General features: G+C 46.1%; 1 protein-coding gene and 1 long non-coding RNA gene across 3 annotated transcripts in view; one reads left to right on the top strand and one right to left on the bottom strand.

Annotated features, from left to right (window-relative positions):
* The window catches only part of Med26 (mediator complex subunit 26), a 53,045-nt gene that overhangs the window by 23,132 nt on the left and 10,616 nt on the right, over positions 1-19,297 (top strand). The window lies entirely within an intron of this gene.
* Positions 4,235-8,218, bottom strand: LOC110598902 (uncharacterized). Its single transcript, XR_005735958.2, has 3 exons — positions 8,163-8,218; positions 7,326-7,477; positions 4,235-4,518 (listed from the first exon to the last, which is right to left on the bottom strand). It is a non-coding gene; the product is annotated as an uncharacterized LOC110598902 (long non-coding RNA).

Raw genomic sequence — 19,297 nt, 5'->3', positions numbered from 1 at the left:
CTACAAGTTTGCTTATGAAATGATGCTTTGTGAATATTCTTGTGCATGTCACATGGTGTATCCAAGGGAGCCTCTGTATTCAAGTGTGTAGATCTATTAGGCAGTAAAAATTTAGGGTGATGGTTTTTACAGTGACAAATCTACAGGTGAAACTTCCTTGGGTGTCCCTTGCAGGTAGGGTGGGTGGCTTCCATCACAGCTCTGCTCAAGCCTGTGCCCCTGGAATGCACACTGCAATCTGTGAGCCCTCTCAGGACTACTGGGCCAGAGACTCTTCCCTGATACCCCAGCTTCCTTGATGTCCATTCCCTTACTTTGAATAGCTAAGGTGAGGTATGAGAAGACATGTGCAGATAGGGCTGGCATTAACTCCAGGAGGCCTGTTGGGCTGAACCTGGGGTCTGAGGGAGAGTGCCTGTCTACATGCCACCCACATATAACTCCCATTGACATTGCTTTAACCTTCAGAAAGGCTCTTGAGCACTCCTAAGTATGTTGGGTTTAACTGTAGCTCTAGAGCTGTGGTTTCCATGATTTCCCTTACACAGATTGCCACCATACTTGGGCATCAGTTCCTCCCACAGTCCTATCAGAAAGTGATTACCATGCTTGTCTTAGAGATATGGAAGATCATCCAGAGGGGTAACTTACTTGGGACCTCACAGCAGGAGCTTCTCCGGGTCATGGTTCTAAACCCAGCCCTTCCCTCTCTTCTTTGGCTGTCCTGTCCATTTGTATATGCAGCTCTATATACACCTTTGCAATAGTCAGGTAGCACCTTTGCAGAAGAGGAGCAGAATGATTTGACGGATATACCTAAGGAATGCCCTAACAGAAAGACTTCCTCTGAGCTCAGGCCTCTACCAGGTTGCTATGCTGTTGTGTTTGTATGTGGTTTTTTTTCTTGGGGGGGGGGCGGGGTCCTGTATTGTGGTAAAACACATCACATAAAATTTAACCCTTTAAGTGTTTTTAAATGTTCACTTTAGTAGTATTAAATATATTTATAATGTTGTACATCTGTCACCACCTTTCAACTCCAGAACTATTTTCATGTTGTTAAAAATTTTATACTCATTAAAACACTCTACATTCTTGTTCCCAGAGCCCCCGATATCCTTCATTCTACTCTGTCTGTACAAATGTGACTCTTATAGTTATCTCATGTAAGTGGAATCATACAGGATTTGTCCTTCTGTGGCTGGTTTGTTTCACTTAGCACAATGGCCTCACAGTTCGCCCACGTTGTAGTTTGTGTCAGAATGTTCTTTTTCTTTTTCTTTCTTTCTCTTTTCTTTCTTTTTTTAATTCTGGTACTGGAGATTGAACCCAGGGATACACTACCACTGAACTACATCCCCAGCCTTTTTAAAAAAACTTTTAAAAGGTGGCTGGCACATACTTGTAATCCCAGTGGCTTGGGAGGCTGAGACAGGACGATTGCAGGTTCAAAGCTGACTTCAGCAACTTAGGCCCTAAGCAACTCAGTGAGATCCTGTATCTAAATTAAAAAATATGAAAAAGATGGGGAGACTGAGAATGTAGCTCAGTGGGTAAGTACCCCGGAGTTCAATCTCCAGTACCAAAAAACCTAGGAAATTTTTGAAATGGGTTCTTGCTAATAAGTTGCCAAGGCTGGACTCAGATTCTCAATCCTCCTGCCTCAACCTCCTGAGTAACTGGAAATGCTGGCCTGCACCACTGCACCCAGCTAGAACATTCTTTCTTTTTAAAAGGCTGAATAATATTCTGTGGTGTGGATAGTCCACACTGTGTTTACCATCCATCAATGGACACTTAGGTTGCATTCACATTTTAGCCATATGATTAATGCCACTCTGAACATGGGTTTGCAAATATCTGTTGGAGTCTGCTTTCAGTTCTTTTGAATACATGCCCAGAATTGGGACTGCCTATATCTGTTGTTTTTGAATTGAGTCTAGAATGTTTCTGGGGGAACCTGGAGATGCCTGGGAAGGGGAAATGAGGTCCTCAGGCAGGTATGGTAGAGAAGCCTGGTATGCCATATTGGGTCCTGTTTATTGGTATGCTGGCTTTGTCACCCAGCCCTCAGGATCACTCTGAGAAGGAGTGAAGGGTCTGTTTTGGTCATATTTCTGTGTCTTTGGGAACAGGTTGTTCTCCGTTTGGCACCAGATTTTTTTCCTTCGTGATCAATAGTGTATTGGTGTCTCAGAATGATGTAATGGTGATCCAGAGGAATTTTGTGCTCAGAACCTCACACAATGAGTGAACATGAAAGCATACATCAATAGGATGAGCAGACAGCAACTCCCTGATGTCCAGCTAATGGGTAGCAGTGACCAGCTGCATCCTCCACACCTGCTGCAACTTCTGTCCTCTCCACCCCATGCCCCACAGCACTCAGAGGGGAAGACCTGTGGAGCCCACCATACAGGCTGAGCTCCACAGTTCTTAACTGAGCCTTCCCCTCTGAGTCCTTGAGCATCCCTCATCAGCTCACTCCCTGAGGCCAGGCGGTGCTTGCCTCAGCTGGGAGTTCTTCCCAGGTAGTTAGAGCATGCTCTCTGACCATGTCACTCCCTTCAGTATGCTCTGATCTATTATTTTGCCTGCCCATGTGCATCCTCTGCAACCTGCCTGGTGCTCTCTGCTGCTCTGTCCCCTGGATGTTTGTGCTGCCTACCCACCTCTACCAGGCATGGCCTCACCTTCCTAGTCTGGCCTATAGACTCCCACTCTGTACTCTTCAGACCTCCTCAAAGACTCCCTCTGTCCCCTTCTCAGAGGTCCTAGAATACCCTGAGCATTCACAGCCCCACCCACCTGCATGGTTTGAATCTACATCTGTCCAATGAGGCCAGCAGCTCCTTCAAGGCCACAGCTATCCTCCATCTGGATTGCTGAGAGAGTAGCTACATGTGTAGTAAAGAGTTAGTGCTTAGGAACCAGGTTGCCTGGGCCCTAAACCCAGCTGTATGACCTCAGGCAAATTAGGTGATCTCTCTGTCTTGAGCTACTTGTAAAAAGGCACAGTTGTTTATAGAATTTCTTAATAAATATAATAGCGCCCAGTTGACCTGACCAAGACTGTGGAGAACCAACCCTTTCTTCTCATTGCATCTTCCAGAAGAGCTTCTACAACAGCATGGCCTGCAGTCTTAGCTTTGGGAAGTAACAGTTTAGGGGAGAGGACTTCTCAGGCCTCATCTCATGCTGGGGCTAGTATTAGAGGTACACCAGGAAGACTGTTGCAAGCCACTGGCAGGAGGCAAGGGCTCTGGAGAGCAAATAGGGGCTTAGAAAGTAGCACTGAGACTTGGGTTGTTTTTGTTTGTGGTACTAGGGTTATTGAACCAAGGGCTTCAGGCATGCAAGACAAGTACTGATTTATATCCCTAGCCCATTTATTTTGAGACAGTGTGATATGCTAAGTTACCCAGGCTTGAATTTGTGATCATTCTACCTCTGAAGGAGCTGGGATTATAGGTGTGGGCCACTATGCCTGGTAGGATTTCTTTGACAGGAATTCTGGGGACTGGTGAGGGTGGAGGCAGGTGTCAAATTCTTGACCAGATGTGTGGGGCCACCTTTGGATGTTACTGACTAGCATGCATTTGGAGGAGCCTCGATGAATTACTGGGCTTATCTATGAAAAGGAGAGGTCGGGCTTCCCTTGCATCACAAGGCTCAGTGAAGCTATGTATTAAAGTGGATTCTGTGGCCAGATCAAAATTCAGGGGCAGGGACCCAGTCAGTGATCACTTTTGACATTGGTGAGGGCTTACAAGAGGACTGTTATTCCCCACTTCCAGTCACTGTTCTGAGTGACCTGTGCAGGATCAGATACACAGCGGGATCATGGATAGATGAACACCTGCCACCCCCAGAGAAGGCCCCCAAAGGAGTGAGGGAATCTGTGGTCAGGAGCTCACAGGGCAATTGGAAGGCAACAGTGCCTCAGGGCTTGTTCCTAGCCTCCCCCACTGCCCCTGTAACATGGGGTTCAGGGTAAGAAAAAGAAGCGTTTGGAGCGTCATGGCCTTGCTCTTCCCTCCAGCTGCTGCCCAGTACTCCTGTCTGCTTCTGGCAGGTCCCAGAGATGTCTGGAGTAATGTCAACAATTGTGTGTGTGTGTGTGTGTGTGTGTGTGTGTGTGTGTGTGTGTGTGTGTGGTGTGGGTTTGTCTGGGAGGGGCAAAGTCTCTAGCTCTCTGAAGGGTCCAAGGATGGAGGTGGGTTTAGAGGGATAACTGTTTCCCACAATGAAGAGGACTTTCTGGGTTTGAAAGGGGAGCACATTTTATTTTTATAGCTATGCATTTATTTAAATGGATCTTGGGGCAGGGGCAACCAGCCAAATATCATCCAAACCCAAATGTTCTAGCTTAGAATCAAAGTAACAAGGAAAAAATTTAAAGGATAACCCAGAGAAAATAGTCCTGTGGCATAGGATACCCTTGCCTGAAGTGATCTCTCCCAAGGTTTCCAGGGTCTTTCAGGGTCCTTCCAGGAGCTGTCTGAGGCTGTGTGTCATCTGTAGGGGAGATTTGATAAGTTTGGGATCAGAGATTTGGTCTCACTTTTCTTCTGCCCAGTAAACATGCTGTATTTTTAAAAATAACTTTTGTTTTATTTCTTTTCACTGCTAGATATAGTCTCAGGAACATTATCCCAATTCTCAGCTTCTGTTGGACTCATTATATTGGATTTGTTTGTCATTATAGTACATTTTCTCACCAACACTTTGTCCCATTACAGACAAGGGGCACAACACGACTTGTCTCATGTACCAGTGTTGGAAGTGAAATCTTCATTTGTTGCAGATAGAAGGGTCTGTGGCCATGTGGAATGCCAGGGTGATAGGGCATAAAGCCAGAGGGCTGTCAAGGACTAACTACAGTAGACACAGTTCAGTGGCAAAAGGAGGGTATACAAGCGAATGACAACTATGACTTCTCACTGGTAGCACATGCTGTGGATTTTATTTACTGTGTTAAGGAGATAGAGGAATAGAGTTCCAAACCCTAGGGCAAAGGGAGTAGAACATGTCACCAGCAAGTGCTGTGAATTAATGAAGATGAAGAGATGCATCTGCAAAGAAGGCAGACAGGGGCATCCCTGCTGTGTCACCAGAACCTATGTGGTATCTGAGCCCAAGGGAGGATCCATGCTTAGATCTGCCTGGGGCCATGATGAAAGTAGTTTGCAAACAGCCTTAGAAAGCAGCCATGTGGGGGCTGGGACTGTAGCTCAGTGCCTATCAAGTGTGAGGCATTGGGCTCGATCCTCATCACCACATATAAATAAATACAGGTATAAATATATGTGTATGTACTGCAGTGACAAACAAATCCAATATAATGAATCCCAACAGTAGCTGAGAACTGGGATAATGTTCCTGAGACTAAATCTAGTAGTGAAAAGAAATAAAACAAAAAGTCATAATCCCTGACCCATATATATCTCCATGTGATGCCATGGTGACAGTGTAGGTGGATGAGGATGAAAAGCATCAGGCAGCAGTGTCAAGTACTGCTAGGAACCAGGATAGGAGAGGGCAAACTTGAGCCCAGGTGGGAGTGGGAGTTCCTTTAATGTTTTCCATCTTTGAAACTGATCTTAATGCTCACCAAGGTGTGAGTGTCTTGATTGGTTATTTCCCATATCTAACTTAAATATTGCCTATTTAGGGGCTGAAGTTGTAGCTCAGTGGTAGAGCGCTTGCTTTGCGTGTGTGAGGCACTGGGTTTGAATCTCAGCACCACATGTAAGTAACTATATAAAGGTCCATCAACAACTAAAAAAAATATTGCCTATTTAGGAAGGACAGTGGCAAGCAACAGTGAGAAGCCAACTGCTTGCCCCCAGTAGGTTTTTCCAAGATAGCCTTAGAATTTGTCATTTGGGGATGCAGGATATAGCATATGCGGCAGGGGAATCCTTAGATGGAGAATCAGACAGACAGTAGTTCAACTCCTGCTCAACCTGGACCTGGCTCTGGGCAAGCCCTTCTCTGAGCTTCTATCTCCTCATCTGAATTGAGATGGTGGCCATCAGCCAGTTGCACTGGGCACAGGGACATAAGAATAACAAATGGGATTGTCATCCTAGGCTGTGGTTTCCATGCTTTATGAATGTCCTAAAAGCACCCGGTATTTCTGGAGAAAGATCCAGGCACTACTACCATCTTGGCCATATCTGGTGGACACATTCAGCAGGCTTGTCCTTTTCAGGGGTCTGAGACAAGAGGGTCTGGGGTGTTTGGTTACCCTCTAACATTTGTTACCCTGTACTAGGTGGGTGAAAAGTGCTAGCTTGCTCTGGGCACAGTATGGGATGCACGATTGCACATCTATTGACATCGTCCTGGGACATGGTTTGAGATGTGCCTCTGGTTGGCCTGTCACATGGCTAGCTATTCTCAGGTTTGGGGCTATAGCAGTGTAGCACAAGGGCCGTGGGCTAGGAAGCCAGGTAGGTGGGAAGAGACAGGGGTCAAGGACTAAGGACAAGGGAGACCCCTTGATCCTGTCACTCCTGTTTCTGCCTCTCATGGTTCAAACTTGCTGATCTGCATAAAATCCAAGGATCATGCCCACCTTGTGCCATCATGTCCCTGCAGGCATGTCTTGGCCATGCCCAGGTAGATAGATGGCACATACCTATCTCTAAGTTAGAGCTGGTAGGAGAGAGGCAGCCTGTTTTCTCTTTTACTCTCTGTACAAGGAGTGGGGGTGCATGAGTGCTCTCAATGGATGAGGCTACAGTCAGCTGTGTAGGCAGCGTGGCTTCAGTGCCAGTCCTGGGAAGTTGTTCACCATATCTGTGCTGGGTCTTCTCCCTCCCTGCTGATGTTCAAGTTCGAAGACACACTACCTTAATATTATGCACAGTGAAGGGTTACATAACAAAGAGAACATCCCTGAACACTATAGGTGATGGCTTTGCCAGGAAGGAAGGCTTACCTCCCTAGGACTTTTTGCAGGGTACAACATATTTGATTCCCTTCTTCCACCTTTTTGAATTGGAGCCATCACACTGTGGAGGCTAAGAATCAAAAACAGTTAAGGTAGTACCAATTGCCAAAAATTGTCTGGGCTCTTGGAGCAAAATTGAACTCCTAGAAACTGATTTCTAAGGGGAAAAAATGAGAAGAGAATATTTTTGAAGATGTACATTCCAGTAGTGGCTACAGTAGGAGAACTGCAAAAAAAAGGAGGGGGATGCCCAGCAATTGGAGAAGGCGCAGTGCACAGTTGCAACTGTGTAGCTGTTACTGGCTCTGGAGTAGGAGAGGGAAGTCACTTGGATGTAAGGGACATGGATTAGTCTCACACTTACTTCTCTGCACAGCTTGGCTCATAGTGAGCACTTGAGCACTGCTCAAGGATTTGTCTGGCATTCTCTGGCCCCAAAGCCACCTCAGGAGTGTTCCCTTCGGAATCTCCTGGTCTCCATTTGTCAAAGGATGATGTTCCCATTGCTTCCCGGGCCTGTTGAGGTTTGGAAAGGCACACATGTGACAACAGTGGTGGCTCAGTAGATGTTCTCAGAGCAGAGAAAGACCAGAGGGGCCAGGCTAGACCACAGATACTAAGGGCAAGGAGCATGCATACCATCAAGGTGCTGGGACCTGCCCTCACTTATTCAGTGTGCTCCATTAGCATCACGCCAGATTCTACAGTTTAGAAAGTTGGGGAACCATAAAGTAGGTATGTGAATGTCACCAGCTAGATTTGACCTTTGAGATGTGGCCGATGAGGCACCTGGGCTTATGATGTGGATTTAGAGTTTTCTGAGATTGGACTGCACAGGAAGAGCAGAAAAATGGAGTGAGAGAAGGAAGTATCTGGGCCTGGGACTGGAGGAGCTCTGAGTGTAGGCAGTGCAGCCATGGGGCAAGGACCCAGGAGGAAGGGGTCGAAGGAGGAGCTGCTGCTTAGGTGAGATTGAGACAAGGCTGAGGGTTTCCTGGCTTTGGTCACAGGTCGCCTGAACAGAGCTGTTCTACTGTAATGACAGATAAGGACCAGGACCAATACTGTACAGTGCTGGGGATGGAACCCAGGGTCTCATACACACTCTGCAAGTGTTCTACCACTAAGCTACATCTGCAGCCTGATACTTTTTCTCTTTAATGTTGTAGGGCATAGTAAAAACACATATTCCAATACCTACCCTTAATCTCACTGTTTTGTTTTCTGTTGCTGTTGTCAGCTGTGTTGGGTACCACCTGTAGAGTTAAAGGGGAAAACTTGAAAAATGCAGTCTTAAAGAAACAGCTTTTTAAAATTGTTTTTCAAATTTTGAAGAAATTGAGCAAGTGATCTATAGAAGGAAATAGCAGTGAAAAGCAAAGCTTCTTTGTCCCCATCTCCTCAGTGTTCTTTGCCCGATTTTACCTAGAAAGCAAGAAAGCATGTGGCCCCCTCTGCAGGCCAGTACTTCACCTGGAACTCATTTTGGAGACCATCTTGACTTGGACATTAGATGACAGGAATTGCAAATCTCATTGTAGGTTTAGTTTTCTGACATTCAGCCACTGGGGTGGGGGAGGGGTTCTGACCTTTTGGGGTCTCCTTTGCTGCCTTTTCGCCTCTTGTAGGATGCAGGTGGTTTAGGGCCAGAGCTGGAGACCCTCATGGGTCCACTCTAGACCGGTTACCTTTGAGTGGTCCAACTTACCCCAGGACCTCCAGAGGTGCCCAGCTCCCAGTGGGGAAGATGGGGAAAGACCAGTTGATTTGACTCTTGGTGGCAATGGTCTAGAGAGTCTTGCTGGTCCTCCACCATGCCCTCACCTTAGCCACTGTATGGCACAGGCCTCTCCTTGTCTTGCCATGTCAAACAGCGCCACCACCTTGCAGATAAATTCTATCACTGAGTTACCATGCTAGATTATGATGTTTGGTTTCCACAGTGTTTTAATGTTGGTTTTGCAAAAATCTCACATGGCTTTCCTTTCTCCCTGCTTATGTAATCCTTTGGAATAATTTTACAGTTGCCAAGAAGGTAAGTTGGAGAAAATTTTTGTGGTCCTGGTAACTTCCAGGACCACTGCTTTGAAAATAAGGACTCTTCTGAAAGCCATTTGGACTTGCTGAGTATATATATTTGCCTGAAGCAGTAACAGAGCCTGTACCACCATCCACCACAGCCTTAGTGGGACAAGAGAGGTGACATCTCTCTGCCAGGTCTAGTGTCCCCACAGTCTACCCAAAGATATTACCCTTTGCTATGTTCTTCATGAGGATCACTGGCCCTTTTGGAGTGGCATCTAGATACCCAGGGACAAATCATGTTTGGTGACTACAGATCCTGACTTGCAGGAGACCTCCCCAAGATGCTTGTAATATTGAATGTTCTCACCCACATTCTGAGAACAGGGAGCTCTTTCCATCCTTCTATCAGTTGGTATTGATCAGGTCCTTACTATATGCCGTTGTTCCAAGCTCTTGAGCAAAACCTAGGTCTTGTGCACTTATAGGTCAAACTGTAGGCAGAGAATGGACAAAAAGAGAGCGCTGGTGTGTTTATGAGTCAGCTGGGCTATGTCCTATGTGAGCACCCACCAGCAGCTCCTTTGGCCCTTGCTCCCCTCCCACCTGTTGCTGGAAAGGGCGGGCTTTCTTGGCTGCTGGCAAACATTGAGGTGGGGGCCTGGTCCTGCCTTTGCAGTCTGGGGAAGGAGGTGCTGGTAAAATTTCCTGTGACTTCTGGTTAGGTTCCTTTGCATCATGTTGTTACATCTGTTACATCCCTGAGGGCTATTGGGGGACTTTCAGGCCATAGTTGGTGGCTCTACACAATGCCTGGTGCTGGTGTGTGAGTAGGTAGGCACCAATCACTCATGTGACTCACCTGCAGAGTCTTGCTTCAGTCACTTACAGGCAGACTTTGAGTAAGTTCTGGGGGGTGGGGGTGAGGGTGAGGGCTGTGAGTGATGGTATATGTGCAACAATTTTAGTTGACTTGTGTTTTTAAAATGGAAGAGTTAGTGATGTCCCAACAGATGCCACCTTTTGAACAGTGTGTGTTCCAAGGCAATTAAATGGGACCACCACAGTGTTGACTCTTTAGAAAATGTTCCCAGTGTTGTAGCTGGTCAGTTCAGCCCACAGAAGCCATTCAAGTCTTTGATGGAACTGAAACGAAATGATATTTAGAAATACTGGCTTGCTGGCTTAGAAGAAGGGAGGTGCCTTTTGGGCCTGGAGCTCTGGAACTGAATGGATGAGGGAGAGGGCTGCCACTGGGTGTGGAATTCAGGAGTGAGGAGACAGGCTGCCAGGGGTGAGCTGGTGAGGCTTGCTGCTGCTGGGCTCCTGTTCAGAAGGGCTTTTATGGTATGATTTGCTAATGTCTGCTAGGAGGGGCTGCTGAGAGCCCTTCAGCCTGTGCTTGCCAGGTGCCATTGTCTGACAGCAGGCACTGCTGTTCAGTCATGGCATGCACCCCACCACTCGCACCCCTTTCCTGGCCTTCTATCCCACAGAGGTTCATTTAGATCTGGTCACATCACCTCTGGGAGGTGCCCACTCTTGAGTTTGGCATAGGATTAACAGGGCCCGTACAGCTGGGCTGTAGGGTGGCAGTGTGGGCTCTGTGGACTCTGTAGTCTTCCTGCAGACTGCATGTGAATTTGAGCACATCACATCCCTTGTGGGTTTAGGGTTGTCATGGTGATTGGATGAGGTCACACCTGGGAGGCACTGGGCTCTGGAAAGGAAAGTGCTGCAGGTGGTGCTGGTGGTGCTACTAATGGGGAGCCTTGGAATCTCAGAGTTGTTAGGGTTGTGGCCAAGCACATGTGCTGAGCAGAACCTACTGTCTTTCAAAGAGCTTCTGCTTGTCATTTTTGTGGATATGAATCCCTTCAAGGGCTGGTTCTGTTGTAGTTGATGGTTCAGGAAGTCTGGGCAGAGCTAAGATTGTGCATTTCTAGGCAGCTCCTCAGTGATGCTGCTGATCCCTGGGCCAGACTCGGAGAATAATGAGGCTATAGGTCAGCTGTATCTGGTGGGAAAGAGTCAGGATTTCAGTCATTCAGGAGCTAAGTTCCTGTAGGAAAAAATATATGCAGAACTAAGAGGGAACAGAATCTGTCATCAGGTGCTCTGAGGCTCTTTTACTGTGAATGTAGGTTGTGGCTTCAGGCATACTGAGGGTTTGGGGGAGAGAACAGTTTTTTGACCCAAGACTTCCTGCAGATGTTTGCAGCTGCTGGCCTTTTCTGTGAGGATAGGAAGCTGGCTCCCTCTCCTGGGTCTCCAGCTGAAGTATCAGGGAACCCCCCACAGACAGGCAGGCAAGGGTACATGTCTGTAAGTCCATGGTCATTTCATTTCACAGCCTGTGAGGCTCTATTGCCCAGCTGCAGCTACAGAATGTCTCCTTAGGGCTAGGGCCTGACTCTTAAAGCCAAGAGCAACTTTTCCAAACCTCAATTAGAATATGCAAGCTGTCTTGTGCACAGGTGTTTTGGAGGACATGCAGAATGCTCCAGAAAGAAAAGCTAATGCTTATTGATACCTTCTGTAACCTAATCTGAGTGGAGAGTGCATTATGTGCATTCTCAAATTTATTTTTCAGTCTCTATGATACTCCTGGGATCCTAGGTGTGACAGTTATCTTTTTTTATTGAGGAGAGAAGAAACTTCCCCAAAGGAGACCTCCTCCTCCCCCAGGAGGGCTGAGCTCAGGTGGGGTCTCATTCTTCTCTAACAAAGAAGCATCTTTCTCTTTGCCTACCATCCCTCCTTTTCATCAGACCTTGTTGCATCTGTTACCTGCCTTCACAGTTGCTTTTTTTTTTTTACAGCTTTATTGAAATATAATTAACATAAAATAAATTACACATTTGAAGTGTAGAGTTGGATAAATTTTGACCCATAAATATACCTGTGACACCATTGCCATAATCAAGTTTTTAAATGAACATATCCATCATTTCCGGAGATTTCCTCTTGTCCCTTGGTAATCCTTTCCTCCTGTGTGGAGATGAGGCAGGAGATCTCTCCGTTGCTGTAGGTTAGTTAGCATTTTTTTTTTTTTTAAGAAGTCTGTGGAATCATTCAAAATGCCCATCCACCCCTTGGCCTGGTCTCTTTGAGCATATTGATTTTGAGGTTCATGCATGTTCTGGTGTAGATCAATGATTCCTTTTTTGCTGGGCACAGTGGCATTCACCTGTAATCCCAGCAACTCCAGAGGCTGAGGCAGGAGGATCACAGTGTCAAGGCCAGCCTCAGCAATGTACTGAGGCCATGTCTCAAAAAATAAAAGGGCTGGAGATGTAGCTCAGTGGTAAAGCACTGTTGGGTTCAATCCCCAGCACCCCCTCCCTACAAAAAAAGCTCCTTTTTCTTTACTGAATAGTAATCCATTAGTAGCTATGTTACATATTTATTCATGTTGATCAGGTTTTGGAGTTGAAAGTCTACTGAAGTATCTTCCAAGGTAATTATACCATTTAATACTTGCACTAGTAGTGTGTGAAAGTTCCAGCTGCTCTACGTCCTTGTCAGCACTAGCACTTGATCCATCAGTCTTTTTAATTTTGGCCATTCTGGAAGTATGTGATAATATTTCATAGTAGTTTTAATTTGCATTTTCCTAATGACTAAGGTATTAAGTATCTCTTCAAACGGTCTTTGTTTTTTGCTGTGCTAGAGATCAGACCCAGGGCCTGATGCTCACTAGACAAGCCCCCTAACACTGAGCTGCATCCCCAGCCCTCCTCAAGTGCTTGTTTGCTGTCCATTCAAAGGTTTGAATGGACACTCATATCATTTGCCCCTTTCTCCCCCTTGGTTTCTTTGCCTAATTATTACATAATCTAGATACAAATTTGTTCTTAGATGTATGATTTCATATATTTTCTTCCAATCTGTAGCTTGCCTTTTCATTTTTATAACAATGTCGTCTTTTGAAGAGCAAAGACTTTTTTAAAATTTTGATGAAATCTAGTTTATTTTTTCCTTTATGGTTTGTGCTTTTTGTGGGTTGTTTTGAAGTTCTTTGCTAAATCCTAGGTCACTAAGATTATCCTCCCATGTTTATTCTCATTTAGATGTTCTTATGCTGAAGTTTATATTTTGTGTTGATGTTTGTATATGTTGTGAGGTAGGGGAAGTGGTTTTTGTTTGGTTGCTTGTTTTTATATTCTTTGTATAGCTTTGTTTTATATGCGTGTGGTTCTCCACTTGGTCCAGCACGATCTACTGGAAGCTTATCTTTTCCCAAAACGTTGAATTGCCTTAGTCAAGAATCAGTTGCCCATGTGTGTTAATGAATTCTCTCTTCTGTTCCATTAATCTGTCTTTGCTCCAGTATCACACTATCCTGATTATATAATAATTATTGAAATCAGAAAATTTTAAATCTTACAGATTTCTTCTGTATGAAGTTTTTTGGCTATTTAAGATCTTTATATTTCCGTATAAATTTTAGAACTAACTGGGTTTTGTGAAAGATTTTGCTGAAATTTTTATTGGGATTGCATTGACTAAACTTAGGGGAGAGTTAACATTTTAATAATAATGAGTTTTCTGTTCCATTAAATTGGTATCTCTCTCCATTGATGTCCCTCTTTAATTTCTCTCAGCCATGTTTGAAAGTTTTCCTTGTTGATGTCTCATGTATCTTTTGTTATACTGTATCCCTAAGTACTTCATTTTTAATTGCTATTATGTATGGGACTGGCTTTTAAAATTTAAACTTTTGAATGAATGTTGCTTGCATGTACAAATACAGTTATGTTGATCTTGTATCTCACAACTTTGTAAAACTCATTCTAGTAGCTTTTGTGTAGAGTCTTAAAAATTTTCAGTAGACTGTCCTGTCACAAATTATTCGAATAAAGACAGTTTTCTTTGCCCCTTTCTAATCTGAATGCTTTCTTTCTTTTACCTAATCACACTGGCTAGAACCTCCTGTGAAAAACTGAATAGAGTATGGATGGCCTCATCTTGTACCTGTTTTTAGGAGAAAACATCCAGCCATTCACCGTCAAGTTTGATGTTAGCTATGGGGTTGTAGGACTTTTATGAGGAAAGTCTTTTAATCCTAGTTTGCTGAAGTATTGTTTTGTTGTTGTTGTTGTTTGTTTGCTTTGTTAAATCAGGAATAGATGTCCAATTTTGTAAATGCTCTTTCTGCATCTGTTAGAATGATCATATGGATTTTTGTTTTTAAAAGCCTCTTATAATGGTCAGTTACATTGATTTTTTTTTTCCAGATGTTATCTACTTCCCCTCTTTAATTTCTAGTCTTCCTTATTTTACTGTTTTCTTACCCTGTGTAGACATGCAATTTTTTCTCATCCTAAGATTATTGTTCCATTACCCTCCTTTTGTCACCAGTAAAATTAACAGCCTTTGACTGGGTAGAGGCAGGTATGTGCTGACTACACAGGGTTAGCAGATCACAAACCTGTGAGCAGCAGACTGGTGCCCTGACTTCCTCTCTTGGGAATACTAAGCTGCTATGAGCTCCTTCTTTGGAGCCTTCAGAGGGTTCTTGTCATCCTAGCTGCAGCTTCGTTCATCCTTTTTCTCAGTAATCTGTGAAGTAAAGTCCAGCTTCCATCCAGGAGAGCATAAAAGTTGTGTTTTACCTTTGAATGAGTGTTATAAATTGAACACCCTCCTTCGTAACCCTCACCTGAGTCCAAGAGTAGCCTCTATCTCCAGAAGCCACTCCCTGACAGCTATCACTGTGGAGAACTTGCTTTTGAGCTTTCAGTCCAATATAAATGTGTTCTTTTGTGACTGGCTTTTTCATAGGACACTCTTTGGGAATTTATCTTTAATGTTGTTTTCATTTGCTTGATAGCAAGTGATTATCTGATATACTTGTGCGGACAGGTTTTGGTTGGGGTTTTCTGGCATGGGTTTTCTGGCAGCAACTGATCTGACCATCGATGCACATATGCCCATGTTTCAAGGTATGAGTGTCCTGGGTGATAATGCCCTTGGTTCTTTGCACAGTGGCTTCTGTTGCAGGAATGCCTGCTGAGAAGGCCCCTGTGCCCACTGCAATCCCTCCAGCTCCATATAGAACTCAGGACCTACAGGGCAGATGCCGGTGGGGTGGCCTGACCTGAGCCCTTCCCAAGTGTAGTCCTGTGACAGGCTTTGAGGACTGCATCAAAGCAGTCCTTCCTAAGTACCTGTAGTGTGCCAGACACTGCCCTAAGTATTCATGTATGTGTTTTGTTGCCCTCTCAAGAGCCCTGAAGGAAGCTTTCAAAAAATGGTCTGCACTTAGTAACTGAAGGAACAGCAGCATAGGTGGGCTCAGAGCTGTCCTTGCACTTCCTGCTCTGGAGTACTCCTTTCAGAGTTCACACAGCCGGCTTCAGTGGTGTGATGCTGCTGCTGGTTGGAGCAGATGCAGTCTTTTAATTACCTTTAGGACCTGAGTAAGTTTGTGAATCTCTTGGAGACTCAAATCCCTGGCCTGTAAAATGGGCACTAGAGGTCCTTGCTACTTAACCTCAGGTTTGACACATAACTTTACCAAAGTGGGACCCCACTCAGTTTCTGCATGTTCTTGTCCTTCAGCTTAGAACAGACTTGGTTACCCCATGAGGGGTGCCCTGGAAAGTAAGACCACCAGACATTGCATGTCATTTACTTGAACACAGTGACCTTTAAATGCATGCCAGTGGTGTCCTGGTCTTCATTTATGGTCGCTTTAAGATTTGAGCTTAAGCCCCTCTAGTGAAGGACAGGTCCTTGTCTTCCTGGTAGTTCCAGGGTCCTGCCCCAGGTTCTTAGAAGTCTGTGTGAGGGCCCAATGGTGGTCTCTCTCTTGTTGCTTCTGTTTTGACTGGTTGCCTCCACCCACACCTTAGGACTGACCATTATGCCCATTCCCCACATCCAGATATGCCTAGAATTGGTGGAGCACATGTCTGCAGTCAGGGCTGAGAATGCACTTGGGGAGTTGGGCATATGGGTTCACAAATTAAGGCCCGCCTGGGCAACTTAGCAAGACTCTGTCTCAAAATTAAAAAGGTGAGAGTTGTAGCTCAGTAATGGAGCACTTGCCTAGAATGTGTAAAATACTGGGTTCATTCCCCAATACCACTAAAAAAGGGGGTGGGGGGAGAAAGCAAGCAAGCACTTGGTGACGGGTTGCAAGTGGCTACACTTGGTGACTGCAATCTCCTGGTTCCCAGGATCTCACTATATTCCAGTTGGGTAAGCAGGCAGGCCTCTCTCCTTTGGTCTCTTCTCCATGGGCCTCAAATCTCTCCATAGACCTCAAAGGCTGCCTCCAGATTTCTTGCTAGGCACTGCCCTGTCCACAGTGATCTTATAGACCACAGAGTTACCTGGTGGCAAGGGTTTGGACCTTTCTGGACTGGCTCCTGTAGGCACAACTCATCTGGATTAGTAGTCAGCATGCCATTCATGATCCCCACACACCATCTTGTGGTTTTTCCAGGCTCCTGGAGGAGGAACTGGGATCAGGTTGGTGCCCAGTCTTGCATCCAGTGTTGAGCCAGCACAGAAGGCCAGGTGGGTCCCCTGCTGCAGCTTTAGACCTCACCATCTGGTCTTTATCTGCCTAGCTCCACCCTGGTTGTCCCAGGTGGGTAGCACAGGAACACTGTCAGAAGCCTCGCTGCGTCTACTTAGCAGTTGCTTGGAGGTTGTTCTCTGTCAGTTCTTGGAAAGCTGGCTTGTTCTTAGTGTCTTCCATGGTGGACAAAGCACTGAATGTGTCCCTTCCCCTGGGCATTGGGTCATTTCCCGTCTTCCATAGATGATATTCTTCCTCCACCATCCTGCTGTCCTCAGACACACCAGGGTCACCAAGACCCTTCTGTCAGCTTCTATGGCAGAAATGAAAAGTTCTGCTTGGTTTACTCTTTCCAGTTGTATCAGCGTAAGAATGAATTGATTTATAGATGACATTTTGGGAGCTTTTGTTCTCTCAAAAAGGGCCATATTACAAGAATTGTAATTCCCATTGGCCTGATGCAAAGGTTGGAAGAATTTAGTTTGGTGGGTTGATCAGGAAAAACTGCTCAGAAATAAAATGGAAAGGAGAGAATGAAAGTTTGGGGACTCAGTGGCTGCTCTGAGTACCAGCCTTTCTCAGCAGTCACAAGGGAGCTCCTGCCACTGTCCCAGACCCTGGGGTTTCTCCTTCTCGGTGAACGTGAGTAGCCCAGGGCTCTGTGTGCTGTCCGCACCCACCCTGTGTTGTATTTCCCATCCCCTGGGCTGAGTTGTAGCAGGCGATGGCATGTTCTGCCTGTTGGGGCTCTACGGGCTGTTGCAGGGTCTGTGAATGCAGGATAGTCCAGGAGATGTGGACAGTGACAGGCCACTTGGATGAATGGCTGCTCCTAAGGAAGCAGGTGAACCCTGATGATGGGAAGTGCTTTTGCAAGTGGTGGATGTGGCTTTGGGGTTCCCTGCCTCAGTATCATTCTTCTTCTAAAAAGCTGTGAATAGGAAACTTTGCCCAATGGGTGTGAAGCTCCCATGGGGTTCTGGTGGAGGAAGGTGCTTTCACCAGTCCGAGCCTGTGGGGCCTGCAGGACTACAGGAGACTGAGCTGAGAGAACACTGGGCGACTTCCACCCAAGGGAGGGTTCCTCTTACTCCTGCCAGGTGAGACAAAATGGAGCCAGGAGACTGTACCTTCCAGACCTGAGAAGGGAGGATGGAACAGGCTAGACTCTTATATAGGCCACATCTTGCATGGACTTGCAGCAAAGACTGTGTGGGAACAGAAGGAAGCTGCTTGGGGACATGTGTGGAATTTGTCAAAAGCGGGAAGACTTGCTGAAAATGGTACAGCTAGGACCAAATCACAGACAGGTGCACACACCAGCAATCCCATTTTATTCACCCGTGTGGCCTCAACATGACACTGCTGGGTGGGGGAGGGGGTGCTAGGTGACTCAGCTGGGTATGACATTAGATTTCTCAGAACATTGAAGGCTCACAGACTGCTTGCTTCTGGGTGCCATCTGTGGCATGTTTTGGTTTAGAAAAACAGCTTGCTGATGAACACTTCCAAAGTCTTTTGAGCTAGCAGTTTTTGTAAATTCTTGTCTAGACCATTTTATGTTTAAAAAAAAAAATGATGACAGTGTCCATATTGTTGGTTTAAAAATGATCCCATTTTTCCTGGGACTTTGCAGTTGGGGCCTTACCAAATGCTGCTGACCTGACCTGCTTTGAGCCTAAGGAGCAGGTTTTGGGGGGCTGCATTGCCTGGATGTGGGCCCTCAGGCTGCCAGAAATACCACTTACTGCCCAGAGTGGCTAGCCCGATTAGCCAGTGAGTGAGGGGTGGAGGGATGCAGAACTGCCTTGTCAGCCTTGAGAGGCCACTCTTGTTGTGGACTGCTGCTGGACCAGCCCAGTGGGGATTGGGCTTCAGTGTCATCATTGTGGCCTTTGGCTTAGGTAAGTTTTGTATATGGACTGTGGTCCCTGCTCCCTAGCTATGTCTCTTGGGCACCCTTGGGGGAAAGGCAAAAAACAGTAATGAGACCATCCAGAGGTAGCCTTTGTAACCCATGCATTTCCTGCTGTGGCAGATTGGGAAGAGTGTGTGTGCAGGAGCCAGCATACTAATTTGGTACATCCCCAGCCTCACCTAGTAAAGCATTAGGTGGGCCAGCCATGCATGGTTGGCAAAGCCTGCATCAGGCCAGTGGGAAGTCCCAGTCTGCCACCTTCTAACTGTGTGGTCCACCTGGACCTCCATGACCACCCCAGCAAGTGGTGGTTGTGTGCAAGTTGAGCTAGGGTAGGCCTGTCCTGGCTTGCCACCCCTGGGTCCCATCCTTGCGCAGACCTTGAGGACACAGGGTTTCCCCTTTGCCAATATAGCAGCTTCAATCCTGAGAGATCAGGGATTTCAGGCAGGGTAGGAACCTTTGAGCTGTGGAGGGAGGGGAGTGATACACCGAGGGAACACTTATACTCCAAGACCCAGTGTCTTGCTTCCTTTTTCAGATTAAGGCTGGAAATCCCCCACAAGGGGTTTGCCCACACACCCCGAATAGGGCCAGCTGAGGCTGCTCAAAGGGAGGGCTGCCTCACCACACAGCCCCAACTTTGAACTTAGACCCAGCTGTCCTTTCACAGAAGAAAGACATAGGCATCTGATGAGGCCCAATTAAAATATTTCTCCCATAGGGGTTTGGTTTAAAGATGATTCCACACACCCTGTAGAAGCACTTTTTTTTTTTCGGGGAAATCTGGCCTTCTGCACCCTGGAGAGGTTAGAAAGTGATTTAGTTCCCGAGGATAGACACAGGCCAGCATTTGGAGGAT

The sequence above is a fragment of the Ictidomys tridecemlineatus genome, chromosome 2 (genome assembly GCF_052094955.1).
Source record: "Ictidomys tridecemlineatus isolate mIctTri1 chromosome 2, mIctTri1.hap1, whole genome shotgun sequence".
In the NCBI taxonomy this organism is placed as follows: Eukaryota; Metazoa; Chordata; class Mammalia; order Rodentia; family Sciuridae; genus Ictidomys; species Ictidomys tridecemlineatus.
Note: the sequence above shows the minus strand (reverse complement) of the source record. Positions and strands in the feature narration are given on the sequence as shown.